The sequence below is a fragment of the Malus domestica genome, chromosome 17 (assembly GCF_042453785.1).
Source record: "Malus domestica chromosome 17, GDT2T_hap1".
NCBI lineage: Eukaryota > Viridiplantae > Streptophyta > Magnoliopsida > Rosales > Rosaceae > Malus > Malus domestica.
The window spans coordinates 31,152,465-31,173,613 of record NC_091677.1 but is presented as its reverse complement, the minus strand read 5'-3'; the positions used below and the strand labels follow the sequence as shown (position 1 = coordinate 31,173,613).

The following is a 21,149-nucleotide window of genomic DNA, read 5'->3' as shown; positions in this document are numbered from 1 at the left end:
AACCTAGCCGATCTCTTTGCCAAGTCATTGCCCAAGTCTACTTTTCAGAAACTCGTCCAAGGAATCAGTATGCGTAAATTCTCTTATTTGGAAGTTATGTCTAACTTAGAAGGAGTATCCTGAAGCATACTCACTTGATCTTTATCTACTCTTTTTCCTATGATTAGGATTTTTCCCACTGGGTTTTTGCTACCTAACAAGGTTTTGATGAGACACTTATCCTGCGATGATCATACTCTCATGAGTTCACTACTGTCGTCCTATTTGACGTTTGTTTTAGATATTATGCATACTTCTCACTTTTCTCCTTAATTTATTGGTTTTCACTTGCCTTGGGGTTTACCATAGCAAGGTTTTGTGAGTTCTACTACCAATGCATACTTTCTTTAAATTTGAGACTCGTATTTACCCGTTGTGCCACCAACTTCATCAACTGTTCTACCTTATTTGCTAAAGATCTAATGCGATGTTTTGTTTGCGTATTTCCACACTCAAGGGGAGTGTTGCATTCATATTTAGAATAAGAATGTGATTGTGTAAATCATAGTGTATCTAGGAATATTTTGGAATATTCTCTTTAATAGTTATTATCCTATTAAAGTTGCAATCCTATTAGGATAAAGATTTAACATATCCTACTGCTATAAATAAAGGCACAATAGGGTGATACAACACACACCTCACAATTAAATCTCTCTCTTCTCTCTCTCTTGCCACCGGCCTCTTTCCCTCTCTAGTCCTAAATACAGTTCAGTCAAATAGGCCTCTAACAGTTGGGAAATTTTTTATTTTACATGAAATTTATAGCGGTTTTTTGTTTTGGGTCTTTAACTGACAGAAAAGTGAACTTGACAGAATATGGAAAATTATATAATATAAGGATTTTGTTGGCTCCACTTTTTCTAAAATAATTAATGCATCATCGGGAACGTTGATCATAATCTTGTGGGGTTGACGATTGTATTTTCAGAAAATGATCCCCATCGGACCTAAAATGACCGTTAAATTATGAATTTCGGTATCTAACTGCCGAAAGTTTGCAACCTATTTCCTAATCTCTGGACGTTCTTTTTTAGTGATTTTTCACACACTTGATCTTCAAGTTTATGCAAACATTTTTAATGGTTGGATTGTGCACACTAGTTTCATACAATGAGTGTCCCATTCAAAAGCTTCAATACCAAAACACTTCGTGTTTTTTTCTATACTTCCACCAAGTAGAATATAGGTTTTTGTTTGCTGTATTTTTTCTAAAATAATTAATGCATCACCAGGAATGTTGATCTTAATCTTGTGCGGTTGACAATTGAATAAATGACCCCAATCGGGCCTAAAACAACTGTTATATCGTGAATTTTGGTTTCTAACCGTCGAAAGTTTGCGACTTATTTCCTAATCTCCAAACGTTTTATTTATTTATTTATTTTGCATACGTGATCTACAAGTTTATGCAAACATTTTTTTACAGTTAGATCGTGCACATTAGTTTCATACAATGCGTGTGGCTGGTGGGAGTTAACATTAGAAAAATGAATAACAAGGAAGATATTTATAGTATTGTGTCGGTAGAATTTGTCCACACGTGAGGTTAAACTTTTCACTAATTGTTCTTTCCCAACGGATCTCTGGCGGGTAATGCCCATGTTAGTAGATTGCCCAAGCGTGTGACTTCATTTCTGTAACCCATTGATTGGCATTATAGTATTTATCCGACAGAGGCTCGTCGGGTAATGTTTCTGTTGGATATTTTAATTATATTAAAGATTCAAAACTTATTATTATTTTATTTATTTTTAATAATTAAGAGGTGTGTTTTATTTGAAGAGTCATAATCATTTTCTGAAGGGGTATGAGAAGTTCTTTAAAAAAGAAACCTTAGACAGAAAACAAATAAGTTAAAAAATTATTATGTCTCCTTCACTTCTCACATTTGTCATATTCAATTTACATACCTACAATTCCAGTTTTATAATTCTTGGACAATTGATCACTACTTGTTAATTCGGTCTGCAGTTGGCATGCATAGCGGATTAGACATCCTGTGAAGCTTTGGGTTATATCTTAAAGTTGTAGGCATTGCCCTAACCTGCATATGGGGAGGCGTATATGGCTTTAGGGCAACGACATCACACCTCTCTTCAGTTCACAAGCCAAACATTCTTATTGCTTTGTCCTCATTTAATTTTTCGTAAGTCTATAGTGATTATACATTTAATTTGTTATATTTGATTTTATAAATAGTTGGTTCTTAAATTATTAATGACATCACGCCTGTCATTAATTATTTGGTTCTTAAATTATTAATATAGTTGCAAAGAAGCGTGTTTATAATACTGCTTTTATTGCATCTTTGATTCTCTGCATTTTTTTTTCTTTGTTGTACCAAAGCACTTTAATACTGCTTATTTGTCATTTATTTTATGGGAATGATAATCCCTGTATAGTTTAATTGCGTATTAATATATATATTAATTGTTTTTATGCCTTAATTAAATTCGTGCGCAATTATCATTTTTAACTGATCCGAGGTTATTATACAGCAGTATAGTTTATCTTATGCTTGTTAAACTTTTGAGTGACAATCTGTTTTAATTTCTCCAGTATTATAGCAATCTTATATCTCTCTTACTTATTGTTAGTCAGTATTACATAACAAATGGTAAGTCAAGAAAAAGCCAATAGTGTTAAGCTTTGAAAAATTTAATGGCTACAATTTTCGTAGGTGTCAAAACAAATGAAATATTGGCTAACTGTCCTAGGACTTATATCCGCCCTTGATGAAACTCAATCAAACAAAGATTCTTCTTCCAAATCGACTTCTAAACTAACCACTCAACTAATAGAATACCATTGTTACAATAGAATCTTAAGTGCCATTTCTGATCTCCTCTATAAGATTGTTGATAACAAGTCACCCACCGTCAAAGAAACTTGGGAAACTTTAGAAGCAAAATATGGAATTGTAGATGCTGGGATGGATAGGTTTATCGTCTCAAACTTTAATGGCTGTAAGATTGTTGATAACAAGTCAGTGGGGGAACAAATACATAAGTATCAGAAGCTATAAAGTGGAGTTGAAAAGAAAGGAACAAAGTTCAATGAAGACTTTAAAGTCTCCTACCTTATTGATAAATTGCCTCAATCTTGGAATGACTTTGCTAGAACCCCAAGGCATAAACAATGAGAGCTTACTTTTGTTCAAGACATAAATTCAATTAGGGTCGAAGAGAAACATAGTTGAGAATGAAAATGCCAAAAGAAATAAATGGAAAAGCAAACAATTGTAAACTTAGTTGAGAACGACACCAACAAAAATGGCAAAATAAAAAACAAGTTCCCCATAAATAATAAGTAGAATTTATAACCTATAAGAACGGATTTTAAGTACAAATCACCCAACCAAGATAATAACTTCCAAAAGACTAAGGATCAATGGAGAGAGAATGGGGTTTGCTTTGTTTTTGGAAAAACCAATCATATGGTTAACACTACTAAATTAAACAGTTTGTGCGAGAGGGAGATTTTGTCGCGCAAATAATTATTAGGTCGCACAAAAACTATGGTGACCAGAAAATTGTCGCGTGTATTTTGTCTCGCAAAGGTCATGAAAAAAGACATTGCACGACGAACAATTTCAAACTCTTCTCGTAAAAAAAAATTACGCGACGCTTGACTATTCGTCACGCTAAAGTTATACGGACGAAGATTTTCGTCGTACGATATAAAAGGGTACAAGTGCGCTTTGTGACTAGTTCGTCACAAAAAGTTTGCGAGACGAAAAATGTAAGAGGTGTGAGGTAATGAGCAACGAAGTTATAAGACGCGCTTAATTTTGTGTGACAACTGGTCGGTGTCGCGCAAGTGTAGTTTTTATTCAAAAAAATAAATAGAATAAAAGGAAAATTAAAAAAAAAATCATACTAATGACAAAAAAAAGAAGCAAATTATTGAATAAAAAAACAATTTTTATTTATAATATAAAAAAATGTACGTACAAATATAAAGTTATAAAAGAAAGCAAGAACAAAACTATAAAAAAAAACCAGAAAAATCTATAGGAATGTCGTTCGAAGGATCTTGCTGCTGGTTAGGGATGGGGTCGGAGGTTGACGGGCCTAATTGCTATGCTTGCTTGGTGTGGAAGGGTTGTGAGGGCGATGGTGCAGAAAAACCAGGGAGATGTATTCCGAAAGAACTGAGGGCTTGTACAAGTATCGACATTTGAGACTTGTACGATACCAGCTCACTTCTCAGGCCATCGACTTCTTGCGTCAAAGCCGTAACCTGGTCCTTTGACTGCAAGGATGACTAGGCTCTACTCTCCGGCCGCCTAGCATTTCCCATCCCCCGACAATAAGTCCCTAGCCTCCGACTGAAAGTGTGGTCCAACGTCTCTGTGACGATGTGAAACCCTGCAGCCCCACGGGGATCCACAGACTTAATCGGCGTGTGTGAGGGAAGCTGGGAGGTGGACTCTTGTAGTACTAACTGACTCTTCTCCACCATAGTGGCCTGTGAAAAACAAAACATGGATTATTAATAGAAAAAAATTTGAAATAATTAGTACAATTGTTGAATGCATAAGAAATTACTTACATGAAGGGACTTGGTCAACTTATTCCCAGGCCGAACATAAATGTCAGCAAAGACGTCGATCCCAGAAATTTTGAACCCTCCTAAAATCGAAAACGATAAGGAAAGTGTTAGTAAGAAAAATTAAATTATTAGCGGCATTTTAAAATTGGAAATGAAAGATTAATATATACCTTCCGTCGTGCCTCCATCCTATAGGAGAAAAGCCTTGAACCCGAATGGTGGAGAAGAGTCTTCTTCTCCTGATTTATCTTGTTCGCCTTCTTCTGTTATACAAAAAATAAACATATTAGTTGTAATACTTAAAGAAAATTAAAATAATAATAATAAACATTTGTAAAAATTAAAAAAAAGTAAAATGAAAGAAGTCGTAATTAAAAACGCACCACATAGCCCGACTCCTGAAAATGACCACAAAGCTAAACCTAACTATCTTGTCGTTCCTCCAACGCCTTCGGATAACCCTCCTTGAGAGCGACATGCGGATCATCAAATTGCTGGAAATATAGGTGCAAGTCACTCTGCCATTGCTTGTAGCGTTCAGAGAATAGCCGATTGAGGTACACAAACATGTCCTCGTCCATGTCCTCCAAATTGTAGTTTGTCTACAATGGAACATATAAATTGCCTCCAAATTGTAGTTTGTTTGCAATGTAACATATAAATTGCCTCCAAATAAATATAAATATAAAAATTTTACATGAAAATCATTAAAAAGGCTACGCTACTTACGGGCAATTGGTTGCGCACCGTGTTCTTCGTCTCCTCCAGAATCGCCTTCCAAGACTTCCACCGCATAGGGAAAAAGGTTTGCACGACATGCCCAATGTCGTGGGCCAATGCAATATGTTGCTTTGCTGTTGATGCTGCCTGATGTCGCTCATTGTATCCCATTGGGATACAACCGTTGGTCACCTAGGTGACCTTCGCCGTCTTCAATTGCCGACAAGGTCCCTTGGTGTTTTTCTTCGCGGTAAAGAGATGAAAAAAAAATCATTAACCCAAAACTAATAGAAAATCCTACTAAAATTTCGGCATAACCTCCCCTATAATTAAAACATTTCCCAAAACCTTGAAAATAACATAAACAATATACGTATCCAACACAATGATCAGAACAATTTAATAAAAGGTTCAGAACGATGACAACATTTTAATCCTTACATGATATATTTTAACAAATTGAACCTAAAATTACAAAATTGATCAATTAACATTCGCATACATTTTCTTCCTCTATTTATCCTAAAAGTTACTTATTGAGCATCACAGCTACTTCTCTAGTTGAGGCCACTATTTCCTTTCTCCTAATTAGAACATACTAGGTGTAAAACCCTCCTCAAGTCAGATAACAGAAATAAGATAGCAGAAAAGACGAAAATCAGGAAGTTTCCCCCCAATATTTTCCAAGGCAATCAACACAATATTTAAGAACAACAAACAATCGGAGATGAGCAGTGAGAATAAAGCAAGGATGAGAGAAAGAGAGAGAACAGCAAAAGCAGAAGGTTAAACCAAAAAGAAACTTCACAAACAAAACAAATCAAGGATGACAGACACGTGGAGTGAATGAGCAAAATTGACTTCTCACTGCAGCAAACAGAAAACAGCAAGGCAAACAAAACAAAAACAGAAGGGCAAAAACATAAGACCACTGGTCATCCACAATGCTCCAAAAATGAGTTTTAGTATATATGATTTCCAATTTGAGCATTTTGAAATACCATAACAAACTTCTAAAAATGGAGACAACTGCCATCCAAGAAGGCCAATTTTTGTGCTTGTATACATAGGCTCGAAAACATTTCTGGCAACAGGCTTGGCAAAGAATTCTAAGCTGCCATAGTAAACAATTCCATATAACCTCTTCCACATTGACATTTGTAAGACTCTGACAGTCACAATCGAAACTTCTACGACTCTAAAAACTTCGCTTCATGATAATTACCAAGGTTTTCATTTCCCAGTTAAACATTTTCGCCATTTCCTCAGCATCAAATCTCTTCCACAGCACTACCGTTTCAATTCCGTGAGAAACTCATTTGAGTAACTAAGAAATGACACATAAATTAACAAAAAAAATTGCAAAAACATAAAAGTTAACAGACATGAATTACGGAATACACACAATTTCGATTTCATGACAAAACCCATTTCTGAAAGTGAAGAGATTGCAAACAAAAAAAGAGAAAACAATGAAAACTTTTTAATCATTACATGACATGACATAACAAATTGAACCTAAAATAACAAAACTCAGTTAACATGGGAATGAGGGAGTGAATTAGGATTGTATACCTAGTCGTGTACCCGAGGCATTAGGTTGTGAATCCCAATGGCGACATCTGGTCAGTACTACGGGGGCGCCGATGAGTATGTTGGGCGCTAACAGGCAACACCACCGAAGAAGTTGATGATGCCTGTGCCTGTGGGACTGGAAAACCAACCGAGTCAACCGACTTAACCGGCCTATGGTCCATCTCTGCCAGAGCAGTGGGGATAGTAGTAGGTGTAGTCGACGGACTAGGTGTAGCCGTTGGACTAGGTGTAGAAGTCATCGCCCTCCGGGTTCTAATGAGGTGTGACATCTACAAAATTGGAAATCAATTTGTTTCGTACACAAAGATTTAACTTACCGTACACATGCTAATAATTTGAACTTAAATTTAAAACGAAATTTAAAAACCCTAATTCTAAACCCAATTCAAGTTTGGCGGAAACAAAACTTAAAGCTAATATACCATACACAAACTAATCAATTTAGATAGGATATAGACCCAGTAATTATAACTTATAAGAAGAAACTAGCATAAAGGACATCCTTACAAGTTTACTACCTAAAACCAAACAAATGTGAGGTGCCTTGGATATCCTTACTACCTTATGTTTAAATAAAGACCTCAAGAGAGCATATCATTATTTACTAGTAAAATCCAGATTTGCTTATATCATGTGGGTTCCCATATCTTTGAATAATAATAATAATAATAATGGAGTTCATTCGATTTAATGTGTTCCTATTGGTTTGTTATACCTAATCACCGTGACATTGCCCTATCTGGTTGAAAACATATTTTACATATAAATTTCCCATTTTTTGTCCTTCTTGGTGAATTAAGTATAGCCAGACCCAAGAGAGAATCTATTCATGACATTCCTAAAAATGTAACTTCAAAATTGGAAGGCCGAATTCAACAAGCAACGTAACTGTCTATCATATTAATAAGGCAACAACAAAGGCTAATATCCCATTATATATCAAGAAATCGTGGCAGTCTACAATGCAAATCTCTAAAAACTTATTCCACAAATGTACAATGTAATTCAATTTTTTTTCTTTCAAACCTACAATACAAAACACATCCTACAATATCTTAAATTCCAACATAAAAATCACAAACATAAATATATTTCATCTAATCGTAATAAAAAAGAATTAGAAAAGTGAATTATACGACATAAAGATAAATAATTAAAAGGATTGTTGCATATGGAAAAGTGTAAGTGCAATGTTGTGGATGCATAGAACACAGGAAAACATTAACAACTCCCTAATTTAAGAACCCTGTACTTAAATTAAAAAAACCCCAAATTCGAACTCTGTACTTGAAATTAAAAAACCCCTAATTTAATAACCCTAATCTAACCCCCAGTGAAGCACCCTAAATATAACCTCCCAAATTAAGAAAACCTAATCTAACCTCACTGCCCAAAATCGTTCCCCTAATTTAAGACCTAAATGTAACCCCAATTAAGAACCCTAAAAACTCTAATTTAAGAACCTAAATGTAACCCGCAATTTACGAACCCTAAATCTAACCTAACAACCCTAATTCTAAAAGAAAAAAAACCAAGAAAACCCTAATTCGAACCCCCAATTTGTAAATAAAGAAAATTGAAAATGAAAATTGAAGAGGAAATTACCTCTTGGAGATGAAGTCGCGATGACCGGAGATAGGGACGGAGAGACAGATGGAGATATACAGGAAAGAGAGAGAGGGTATCGCGTAGGGAAAAAGGAAGAAGAGGGAAGTGAGGTAAAGAAAGAGAGTTGGGGTTAAAATATACAATCTTGGACGACAGTGCCTTAATTGAAATTTTAGACACTTGTACGATGAATACAATATTTTGTCATGCAAATATACTTTGTGCGACGAAATATATGTATTCGTCGCGCAATATTCCTGCGTAAATTTAAAATAACTTTTAAATCGTGATTTTTCGTTTCTAACCGTCGAAAAGTTTGTTATGTTACTTCATCTTTGAATGTTGTTTTTTACGATTTTTGGCGTATGCAATCTTGAACCATATACGAACAAGTTTGACAGTTGGATCGTTCAAATTAGTTTCATAGAATGTGTATTCCATCAAAAAGATAGATTCACCAACACTTGGAGTTTATTTATACTTTCATTAAGTATAACGTAAGATTTTGTGGTATCCACTAGTGTAAATAGTTTAAATTGAAGATCGAATTCATTCATTGTATTCATATAGGGTCAAGGAGTGTAGCTGTAAAAAATCATGAAAATCAGAGTTAAAATAACCATTAAATCGTGATTTTTTGTTTCTAACCGTCGAAAAGTTTTCTCCCGTTACTTGATCTCTGAATGTTTTTTTTTTTTTGCGATTTTTGGCGTATGCAATCTCGAACCATATACAAACAAGTTTGATGGTTGGATCGTTCAAATTAGTTTCGTAGAATGCGTATCCCATCAAAAAGATAGATTCACTAACATTTAGAGCTTATTTATACTTGGGCAACCAAAAATTGTTATGCATCACGCAATTATGTTTTAAAATATTTTTAATTTTTTTAATTTTGTTTACAATTTATTATAAAATACAAACATACCAAATTTATGTACAAAGTAATTCACATATAAAATGGGAATCATTCATACCATTTTTTCCACCACTCATTAACCATTTCATGTGTTTTAGAAAAAAAGTTACAAATAAATTGCCTTAATCTTTATCCGAACTATAATAACTTTCACTTTCGTCACTATTTCAATTGAAGATACTCCTTCTATCTGAAATGGTTCTTGGATAAGATTAGTATCTCGGAGTTTTTCCGCACCACTTTCCATCAAAGATTCAAGACGTTGGTCAGCAATATTGTCGATGTCGTTGTCAATACGGTCTTGTTCTGGTATAGCATAAATGTTCCTATGATCCATCGTCTGACAAAATTTTCAACCCCTCCCGGCTTTAGGGTCATCTAGATACACAGTTTGTTTTGCCATGCTTGCTAAGATGTAAGGGTGTCATCGTACCAAGTTTTGGTAGTGTTCACTAATAGTAATCCATTATCTATTTTCACACTTCCATGCCTATTTGGGTTTGTATCAAACCATCGACACTTAAATAGGATCACTTGGCACCGGTCTTTGTAAAGCAATTGCCCGACACTTGTTAGTTTACTATAAAATTCAATGTCTGTACTTTCACCTCCCCTGAGGACATGAACACCGCTGTTTTGTATACACAACTTGTCATCTCATGCACTTGCTAAGAACTTGATGCCGTTCACATGGCAACCCGAGTACAATTCAACGCAAATTGGTCCGAACGCCAAGTTATATAACTCTTCATTGTACGCGGAGGAATTCGATGCTTTTAGTTGATTCACCTAATATTAGGCAAACATTTAAATTTGTTAGTTCAAGCAACTTAATTGGTACAATATATATGTCCAATACAAAACACTTCAAACTTACATATTCGAGAAACCACTGCGGAAACAATTCATGGTGTTTCTTGGCATACAAATGTGAAGGATGTGCCTACTTTATCATATTTTCATGCTTGTCTAGGTATGATAGTGTCTCGTCACAATTTTTGAGTACGAACCAATGTGCTACCTCCATGTCTTTCTTGGAAAACGACTCACCAGAAATTGGATCTCCGAATGGTCGAGCGATTTGGGCAAGAACTGAAAGTTTCTCCTTTCTCACACCCTCATCATTATTGTGAGGAGGATGATTGAAAGTTTGAAGGGAAATCTATGAGTTTCATGTGGGATTTCAAGATGACTAGCATGCATATACAATTCAAAATTTATATACATGAGCAACGGAAGCAAGTTATCATATAATATCAAAGCTATAGTCATGCAAATCCCCTCCAAGGTTCATAGGTTTATATATAATGCATCAAAACATTTTATAGAATCAAGAACAAAGTGAAGGTTAGTCTTATACCTCTTGATCTTGATTTTAGACCAAGCATGGACCACCTCCAAGCTCTTTGCTCCTTGAAATCCTTGAGCCTAGCTTCCTTCCTTGCCTCCTCCACTTTGTTAGAATGAGTGCTCCTAGGTTCTCTTCAAGTTTCCAAAGTAGGAAACCTCTAAAGATCCTCACCCACAAGTGTAGTGAGAAGGATGATGGAATAACCAAAAGGGTGAAAGATTGTTAGCTAAATCACTCCCTTTGGTGGCCGGCCCTTTGTAGTGTTTTTGAGAGATATTCTTTTTCCTTTTTGTTGTTCTAAACACCCAAAAACTCTTAAGGAAAATATCATTATAAAGTTCCTTATATATACCAAAGAAAACCTAGCCAACAAATTGACTAAATATCTCACCCTTTCACACCTATATGGCCGGCCTCTTTGTTGTTCTTTTGGGCTTTGGGCTTTTATAATTTCAAGTCATCCAATGCTTGAATAAAAGCCCAATGGGTTTAGGCCCAATGGGCCCAATTAAACCCGAACGTTTCTTTAAGCCCAAAACGATCTTTATCGCTTTTATGATTTCTTTAGACTTTCTAAATTAATCACAACAATTAATTAATCCAATTAATTATTTCCATCATCCATTGGTTACTCACTACAATAGTGTATTGGTGAACAATCTTTTAGGTTTTAATTAGCAAGGCAGTGAGGTGATTGGAACCAATCCAATTAATTCAATCACTTATTGAATTGAAACTTCATTTCAATTCACCATTCTTCTTTGGTGACTACATTTAATCATCTAGAAGAACTCACAAGCTATGAGTGACATCTAACCATATGTCATAGCTACCCAAGCTAATGTAGAAGTTTATTCGAAGAACCTATTCAGTTGGAATTACAATGTAATTCGATCCTTCTCTAATACAATACTCTCAATCACATCATTAGGGTATGGATATTATGTCAAACCCCTAATGTGATTATTCCTTCATATATGATTCATTTGAGTCGTATAGGAACGCTTTCCTTTTAATACACTCGATACTTCGGCCGAAGATTCCCGAATCATATCTTAGAGTATTCTTCCTCTCTTATCGAGGATTAGAGATTCCTTGTTGCGCATACACTTGCCTTCATGACTAAGTGGCTTAACCCCAATCATGCCGTGGACACCCGCGAATGGGGAGACTTTGACATAATCAAAGATTAAGTACTTAGCCACAAGACAACGACGATGCCTCAGGTCTAAGGACTACTTACATTATTCCAACCATTAGAGTTACTTGCTTGACATGTGAGTAGACCTCCATGCAAGTACTCTCGTTCGATTGTGTTCAGTGAACTCATTCCCCTAATGAGCACCTACATACTTGTCTTAGTGTCACAACACGAATGGGATGAGACTTTCCATCCTTCCATTTGAAGCAGACATAGTATGTACTGGTCTAAGCATTGTCAGTATCCCTCCAACAATCCAATGACCAGGAACCTTTTGGACATCTGGTTATGTGAAGAAGGTCTCTGTAGTCTAACATCATTAGATTACTTCTTCAATCGATCCATTGTCCATGGATACACTATTAAGGACATATTTCGTCTATTGAGATAGTCCTAATTCGTGTCTTTGCCTTTGATGTATAAGATTCATCCATACATTCATTTATTTGTCCTGAAAGATTTCTTCCAAAGATTGACTTTCAGGGCATATTTCCAACAATCTCCCACTTGCACTAAAGTCAATCACTAGTGTATCTTATACATCTTGTCGAGAGAGTTTATGCTCGTAGGTTAACTTGGTTATGTATTAATCCCTTTTCATTTAAAAGGGATTTACTTATCAAATGTTTCCAAAACATTTGATGATGTCTCTTTGTTGTGTTCGAATACTTTGATGAGACCTTGATTCCATGGCTTGAGCTATCGCCCCATTACGTCGTAGTACACTACTAACGACCTTATGGTTTGGATTCAATCATTGGTTCTAAAAGAACCCCTTCCATTCAAAACACCTTTTGAAGCAGTTTCTAAAACTATATATCAACATATATTTCGTTTGTATACTTTATACAAATTTTGCTCCAAGCTTGAGACCATTGTAGTACAATACTAACAATTCATTTATATGATTAGTTCTTCATCCATTATGAAGTTCCATTTGTTAAAATGGCTTATTTTTCACTTTGGTTAACAACCTAAGTGAATGCACGCTTCCAGAGTCCCACTCTGATGTTTCTTTCTTAAAGGCAATAATACTCTATCAGTTGCTTTGGTTCTGATCCTGGGACATAGTAATATCTTAAAGTGACACCCATGTGGTTCTTCACCTTTGGATATCTACTTCACAAGTCAATACATGTGTCCCTTTTGTGATTTTATGACACATCCATTATAAGGGTTATGAAAGTGATTTCCTATCACATAGGAAAATGCTTTCTTAAATCTACAACATTTGAGATTTATTTCCCATATAACATTATTGAGATAGCCTTGCTATATCAATAAGTCCAATTTCAAGTCTATACTTCAAAATTGACCGTGTCATGTATTGTCATTTTTCGAGTAACATCTATGTTTTATTAAGTCTATCAAATAGACTTTATTCACATCTTGTTGCTCAAATTATGACATCACTCCCACTGGCCTTGTTGTAACTTAGCATTCATTCAAAAATAACAATTATACTTTCTTGATTTGAATGCATATTGCTCCCACTAACTTAAATGAATCATACACAAAAGAATTCCTTCTCAAGTAATTCCATGAAATGTGTATGACTTGCTTTATCAGGTCAATCCATTTAAATTATATGGTGTCATACACCATACTTCAAGTTTTAGTCATACTAAGACCTTTAATGTAGTCATATAAGAATTATCTAAGTCTTTAGTGAAGCATTGCTCCTACTAAGGATAAAAACTCAACCATTCCTTCTAGGTGGTTGATATAATTCTTTATCAAAACTACATAGAGCAATATAGTTACATGAGATGTTGAATTTGGATTGTCTTGTTGTTAAAACATATGTTGTGACTCATTTTGAAATTTATTCCCTTTTGTTTCATCAACTTGTCCATATGCTTTTGTTTATTAGCTTGTTCTCATAAAAGAGAATGATGGACAACTCCCAACATATAACTATTTTATGCTAGGTTGACGAAACCAACATTCAAAGACTATTCTTTAAATGTCACACAACATAGAATTTTAACGTTTGAAGAGCTTGAGTCCTTTTAACAATTAAAATTACAAACTCTTAATAATAGTCAAGTACTATTATTCTTTAGACAACTATAAACCAATCCCATTCAAGTTTATATCCATTTTCACACCTCCCACTATTTCTCATGACTTTAATGAGAAATCACTTCATACATTCAAAATGTATAAAATTGGAATATATTGGAAGAAGACATTGTGTAGTAGCTTTAGAACATTTCAAGCTTATTTGTTTCAATCTTCACTAAGTCAATGTCTTGTTATTTAAGTGACTAAAGTCTTTAAACAATTTATAGATTTAGACACTTCTTTCTTGGTTTAGTCACTAACACAATTGACATTTTAAAACAATTTTAAGAATGCCCAATTAATTGTTCAAAACTACTAATTGAATCAAGAGTGATCTTGATCATTGTGTTTCAAGTGATAACCATATAAGAAACATTTTTCTTATTACTTATATCATTATAATGTGATCTTCCTTTTCTTCAAGAAAGGATTCTCTAGACTTTTGTCAATTCATATAGAACTCATAAGTAGACAAATGGAACCAAATCTAAAGATTCATTGTATCCTTTTATGTCCTACATGTGAGATCTATCCATAATTGATAAATCTAAAGTTTGGTTTATCACATTACAATTAAGTGATATAACTCTTGTATCTCATCTAGGATACAACAAGACAATTTTCAATTCATAACACTACTTTAAGGAAATAAAAAGGCATACTTCACATTACATTAATATGATAGTTCAAACATTCATAATGTTTAATACAAAAAGTATTAGCTCTATACATTTAGAGACTAATATAAATACCTTTATACATTTAGACATTAATAGTGGTCATCCATCATATGAAGCCACATAATAAGTTCTTATCAAAATAAGAAAGTTTAAAGACAATCTTTAATGCCTAACAAACTTCCTAAGTAGTGAGCAAAAACATAGTGGCCGAACACTTCACCACTTTTTCTTTGCTTGTTCTTCTTCTACTTGGCTTCTCCACCTATATACAATTATACAAGTGATTAGCCCTTTATATCAAATATAAATATTTAGAAGATCTAACATTTAGAATTGAAGATAAGGACATAAACCATACCTTGTGGCTTGTCCTTAAGACTTGCAAGGTATAACCTGCAATTCCTCCTCCAATGCCCCTCCTTTCCACAGTGGTGGCAAGTCCCCTTGGGCTCTTTTGCCTTCTTTTTCCTCACTCCTCCTTTCGGCTTAGGAGTGGGTGACTTCTTCTCCTTCCCTTTGCCTTTGCCTTGCGGCATGGCCTTGGAAGAGGATGGCTTGTTGTAGGCTACTGCAACAGTCCCTACACCGCTCTCTTTCTTCATAGTCTTCTCAGCAGTTACTAACATGTTTAGTAACTCAGAGAGAGTACTATCCATCTTATTCATATTGTAGTTCATTACGAACTGCGCAAATGAATCAGAAAGAGAAGCCAATATGAAGTCCTGGGCCAATTCCCCATCAAGTGGAGTACCAAGGTTCTCCAATTGTTCAATGAATCCTATCATCTTCAGTACATGTTGGTGTACTGGAGCCCCCTTTACCATCTTGGTCTTTACAAGTTCACAAACAGTGCTAAAGCGACGGTTGCGCGTCCCTTCGCCATATAACTCCGTAAGATGGAGTATTATGGAAAATGCACTATCCATGCCCTCGTGCTGTCTCTGTAGCTCCTTATTCATGGAAGCCAACAGATAGCACTTGGCTTGTATATCATCCTCAACGTGCTTGTCATACTTAGCACGTTCATCCTTAGTAGCCTCAGGGCTAAGAGGTATGTGAGGTAGAGGCTTATCTAGTACGTAAACAATCTTCTCCAATGTTATGAGAATCTTGACATTACGATACCATGATGGGAAATTGTGCCCCTCTAGGCAATGTTTGTCGAGTATTTTCGCGAGTGTGCTTCCAACCATATCTATATACATAAACAAATAAAATAATTAGATTGATTGTTGATTAAGTCAAACGATTCGGGTCTTTAAACCGAATGACACCACCCACCATTTTTGGCAAATTCCATATCCCCATAATGGAATCCGGGAGATTTCAAAGAAAGCTCCTAGCGGGTTATGGGAGACTCACTATTACCAAGCCCACCTCAGAAGAACTCCATATTGGCTAGCAACAATAATAATGAGAGAGTACGCTTACTCATTTGCAACTAATGCAAGTACCCATCTCGTTTGGCCTCTAGAGAATGATGCCTCAGAAGAACTCCATATTGGCACCATTGCACTTAGTTAAGTTCTTTCCCACCATGCTAGTTCAAGTAGGGGTTCAAGAATGGCCTCAGAAGAACTCCATATTGGCCACACTAGTTGCCTACCTTTCACTTCATCATATGTGTATAGGCTTCTCCTGAATGTAAGCACATACTTTGCAACCCCAGAACTGGACGAATACGGTGTATGAGTCACAAACGATTGAAGCCTACCACGGTGGAAGGCCACAAAAAAGTGTTCAAAGCACTCTTACGTTTTCAACTTAATATTGAGTGATTGAGGGATTTTAAGGTCTCATCAATTTTATTTATTTAATCACAATCAAATAAATAATGTCCTATTTACAACTACTAGTCCAAAGTTAATGAAATTAGTAGCATATGATATCCCCACTATTCGTTTTCATAAAACAAATCAATATCAAAACATTTTTCAAAATATTGGAGATATATGTAACTACTAATTGTATTCATTATAGTTTTAGTAGCGTATGATACTCCCACTATTTGTTTTGAGAAAAACAAATCAATATCAAAAAAATTTTCAAAATATTGGAAGTAACTACTACTAATAAGGTTTTTGCATTCCTTTGAAATTGGACTTTATAGTTATCTTAGGCTCTTGGATGACCATGGACTTATAAGGTTATTGCAACAACGAGCCATCATTGTTGAATATAAACTCGGGGAGGTTGTGTCAATTTAATTACGTGCTTATCAATCCAATTAAAACCATTTTCATTGAGCCATTAGAAATGAAAGACAATCATTCATTGCTAATTGGGGCATTGGACCCTTTTAATCTTTTAATCTCATGTCAAAACCCTCTTTTAGTTATGTCTCCTTACCAATGGTTAAAGAAACTCTAGTCTAGCACTAGAGTGAATCAACTAACGAATAGAGATTAAGAAGTAATAAGAATTACAAACCGATTTGTACAAATTCCTATAAATTACATATACTAAAAGGGGAGAGATAGATTAACGTCAAACGTGAGAAGGTCCAATTAAACAGTAATTAAAACACATTCCCAAGGTTCAAACAATTTGATTTTTGCGCCTTATCTCATAGCTCAATTATCGTTTAAGGCATAAGTCCAAAGTCATCCATTTTACAATTACTTAAACACATTTAAATAATCATAATGGAATGCAACATAATCATTTAGATTTAGTGCATATGGGCATAATATAATTATGAGTTTAAACAACTAACAAAATTAAAATCAAATATTTTAACTTTCTAGTTAGTAAGGGCTTTTATGCAAATATGAAAAAGTTAGAGGTCAAACCGTAAATACTCAAAAGTATAAAATATCTTTTCCAAATTACAAAATACCCCACAAGTGGGTATACCACTAGGGGAGGCCAGCCCTTGAATTGGGGAGATTGAAAGTTTCACTTATCTTGCTTTAAATCATGCAAAGTAGAAAAATCATAATTTTACTTGTCACTTGGTTTTGGTTTAAATGATTTTATTTCAAAAGGTGATGGAAATCTCTTAGATAAGTTTATGGTTTTATAAGTTTTAAAATGATTATGGATGGTAAGAACAACATCCAAAACCATAAAACTATGCATGAAAACCAAATAAAACTACTTTCACCCAAAACCAAACCATGAACACCAAGAACAAAACCATGAACATATTTTCAAGATTTGTGTATTCTTGATGATTTTTCAAACCCAAAAACAAAAGTGACAAGGTTTCTACTTTCTAGCTTTGAAATTATGTGTGAGTGTCTTACAATAAAACACAAACATATGCTCAAAACTTCCCCAAAAACGTGCCAACCACAAAGAACAAAACCCCAAAATTTGTTCATGACTTATTCTTCATTTCATGCATACAAAACAACTTTTACATGCATATCTTTTTCAACTCTTGATTTACATTTTTCAACCATTGAAAAACAAAAGATAAACATACTTTTAAATGAAGAAATAATTTGTCAAAACTCATCTTTCATTCATGCATACAAAACAACTTTTGCATACATATCTTTCTCAACTTTTGATTAACATTTTTCAACTTTTGAAAAACAAAAGATAAACATACTTTGAATGAAACAATAATATGTCATACATAACATTAATACCCATATGCATAAAATCCAAAACGACACATTATACATAAACCTTTGGCTCTGATACCAATTGAAGGGAAATCTATGAGTTTCATGTGGGATTTCAAGATGACTAGCATGCATATACAATTCAAAATTTATATACATGAGCAACGGAAGCAAGTTATCATATAATATCAAAGCTATAGTCATGCAAATCCCCTCCAAGGTTCATAGGTTTATATATAATGCATCAAAACATTTTATAGAATCAAGAACAAAGTGAAGGTTAGTCTTATACCTCTTGATCTTGATTTTAGACCAAGCATGGACCACCTCCAAGCTCTTTGCTCCTTGAAATCCTTGAGCCTAGCTTCCTTCCTTGCCTCCTCCACTTTGTTAGAATGAGTGCTCCTAGGTTCTCTTCAAGTTTCCAAAGTAGGAAACCTCTAAAGATCCTCACCCACAAGTGTAGTGAGAAGGATGATGGAATAACCAAAAGGGTGAAAGATTGTTAGCTAAATCACTCCCTTTGGTGGCCGGCCCTTTGTAGTGTTTTTGAGAGATATTCTTTTTCCTTTTTGTTGTTCTAAACACCCAAAAACTCTTAAGGAAAATATCATTATAAAGTTCCTTATATATACCAAAGAAAACCTAGCCAACAAATTGACTAAATATCTCACCCTTTCACACCTATATGGCCGGCCTCTTTGTTGTTCTTTTGGGCTTTGGGCTTTTATAATTTCAAGTCATCCAATGCTTGAATAAAAGCCCAATGGGTTTAGGCCCAATGGGCCCAATTAAACCCGAACGTTTCTTTAAGCCCAAAACGATCTTTATCGCTTTTATGATTTCTTTAGACTTTCTAAATTAATCACAACAATTAATTAATCCAATTAATTATTTCCATCATCCATTGGTTACTCACTACAATAGTGTATTGGTGAACAATCTTTTAGGTTTTAATTAGCAAGGCAGTGAGGTGATTGGAACCAATCCAATTAATTCAATCACTTATTGAATTGAAACTTCATTTCAATTCACCATTCTTCTTTGGTGACTACATTTAATCATCTAGAAGAACTCACAAGCTATGAGTGACATCTAACCATATGTCATAGCTACCCAAGCTAATGTAGAAGTTTATTCGAAGAACCTATTCAGTTGGAATTACAATGTAATTCGATCCTTCTCTAATACAATACTCTCAATCACATCATTAGGGTATGGATATTATGTCAAACCCCTAATGTGATTATTCCTTCATATATGATTCATTTGAGTCGTATAGGAACGCTTTCCTTTTAATACACTCGATACTTCGGCCGAAGATTCCCGAATCATATCTTAGAGTATTCTTCCTCTCTTATCGAGGATTAGAGATTCCTTGTTGCGCATACACTTGCCTTCATGACTAAGTGGCTTAACCCCAATCATGCCGTGGACACCCGCGAATGGGGAGACTTTGACATAATCAAAGATTAAGTACTTAGCCACAAGACAACGACGATGCCTCAGGTCTAAGGACTACTTACATTATTCCAACCATTAGAGTTACTTGCTTGACATGTGAGTAGACCTCCATGCAAGTACTCTCGTTCGATTGTGTTCAGTGAACTCATTCCCCTAATGAGCACCTACATACTTGTCTTAGTGTCACAACACGAATGGGATGAGACTTTCCATCCTTCCATTTGAAGCAGACATAGTATGTACTGGTCTAAGCATTGTCAGTATCCCTCCAACAATCCAATGACCAGGAACCTTTTGGACATCTGGTTATGTGAAGAAGGTCTCTGTAGTCTAACATCATTAGATTACTTCTTCAATCGATCCATTGTCCATGGATACACTATTAAGGACATATTTCGTCTATTGAGATAGTCCTAATTCGTGTCTTTGCCTTTGATGTATAAGATTCATCCATACATTCATTTATTTGTCCTGAAAGATTTCTTCCAAAGATTGACTTTCAGGGCATATTTCCAACAAAGTTGTCACAACATCCCTTAAATACATTCCACAAAATGTAAGCGCCTCATATGCCATCCAAGCTTGTATAATGGATCATTCGGGCTTCACTTCGTTTCGTACACTTTTCAGTCTCCGAGAAGCCTACCAAAAGAAAACGATATGACACACATATTACTAATCGTAATTTATTTAATATTGATTAATAAAAAAGACGAGGAATATATACCTTTTTATCGGATACATCCATTGAAAGTTGACTGGTCCAGCAAGCAATGCCTCATCTGATAAGTGAACCATCACGTGTATCATACTTGTGAAGAAAGCTAGAGGAAATATCATCTCAAACTTACATAGAACTAGTACAATGTCATGGCGCAACTGATTAACTTCCTTTTTTCGCAACGTTCTTGACGTCAATTGTGGAAAAAAACTGGACAACAACATAATTGGTTTCACTACATCAGCTGGCAATAGATATCAAATACCCACAGGAAGTAGGTGTTGCAGAACCACATGGCAGTCATGACTCTTTAGGCCAGCTAATTTACCCTCGTCAACGTTCACGTAAGGCGCGATATTTGAAGCATACCCATCAGAAAATTTTACAGACGATGAAAACTTTAAAAATTCTTTCTTGTCATTCGGTTTCATTGAAAAAAAAAATACAAAATCCCTTCTGGCTTTATTATTGTCCCTATTCATCCATAAAACCCATCGTATTCCCATTCATTCCAAATCAAGATGAGTTTTGATCGTGTCCTTTGTCTTGCCCTTAATATCTAGAATTGTGCCGACCAATGTGTCAAATACATTTTTCTCAACATGCATAACATCGAGGTTGTGTCTCAATTTTAGTTTGGACCAATACGGG

General features: G+C 35.0%; 1 long non-coding RNA gene across 1 annotated transcript; it reads right to left on the bottom strand.

Moving 5' to 3' along the window:
• Window positions 1–4,765: 4,765 nt before the first annotated feature.
• Window positions 4,766–5,552, bottom strand: LOC139193539 (uncharacterized). Its single transcript, XR_011577740.1, has 3 exons — window positions 5,326–5,552; window positions 4,980–5,198; window positions 4,766–4,859 (listed from the first exon to the last, which is right to left on the bottom strand). It is a non-coding gene; the product is annotated as an uncharacterized lncRNA (long non-coding RNA).
• Window positions 5,553–21,149: the final 15,597 nt, after the last annotated feature.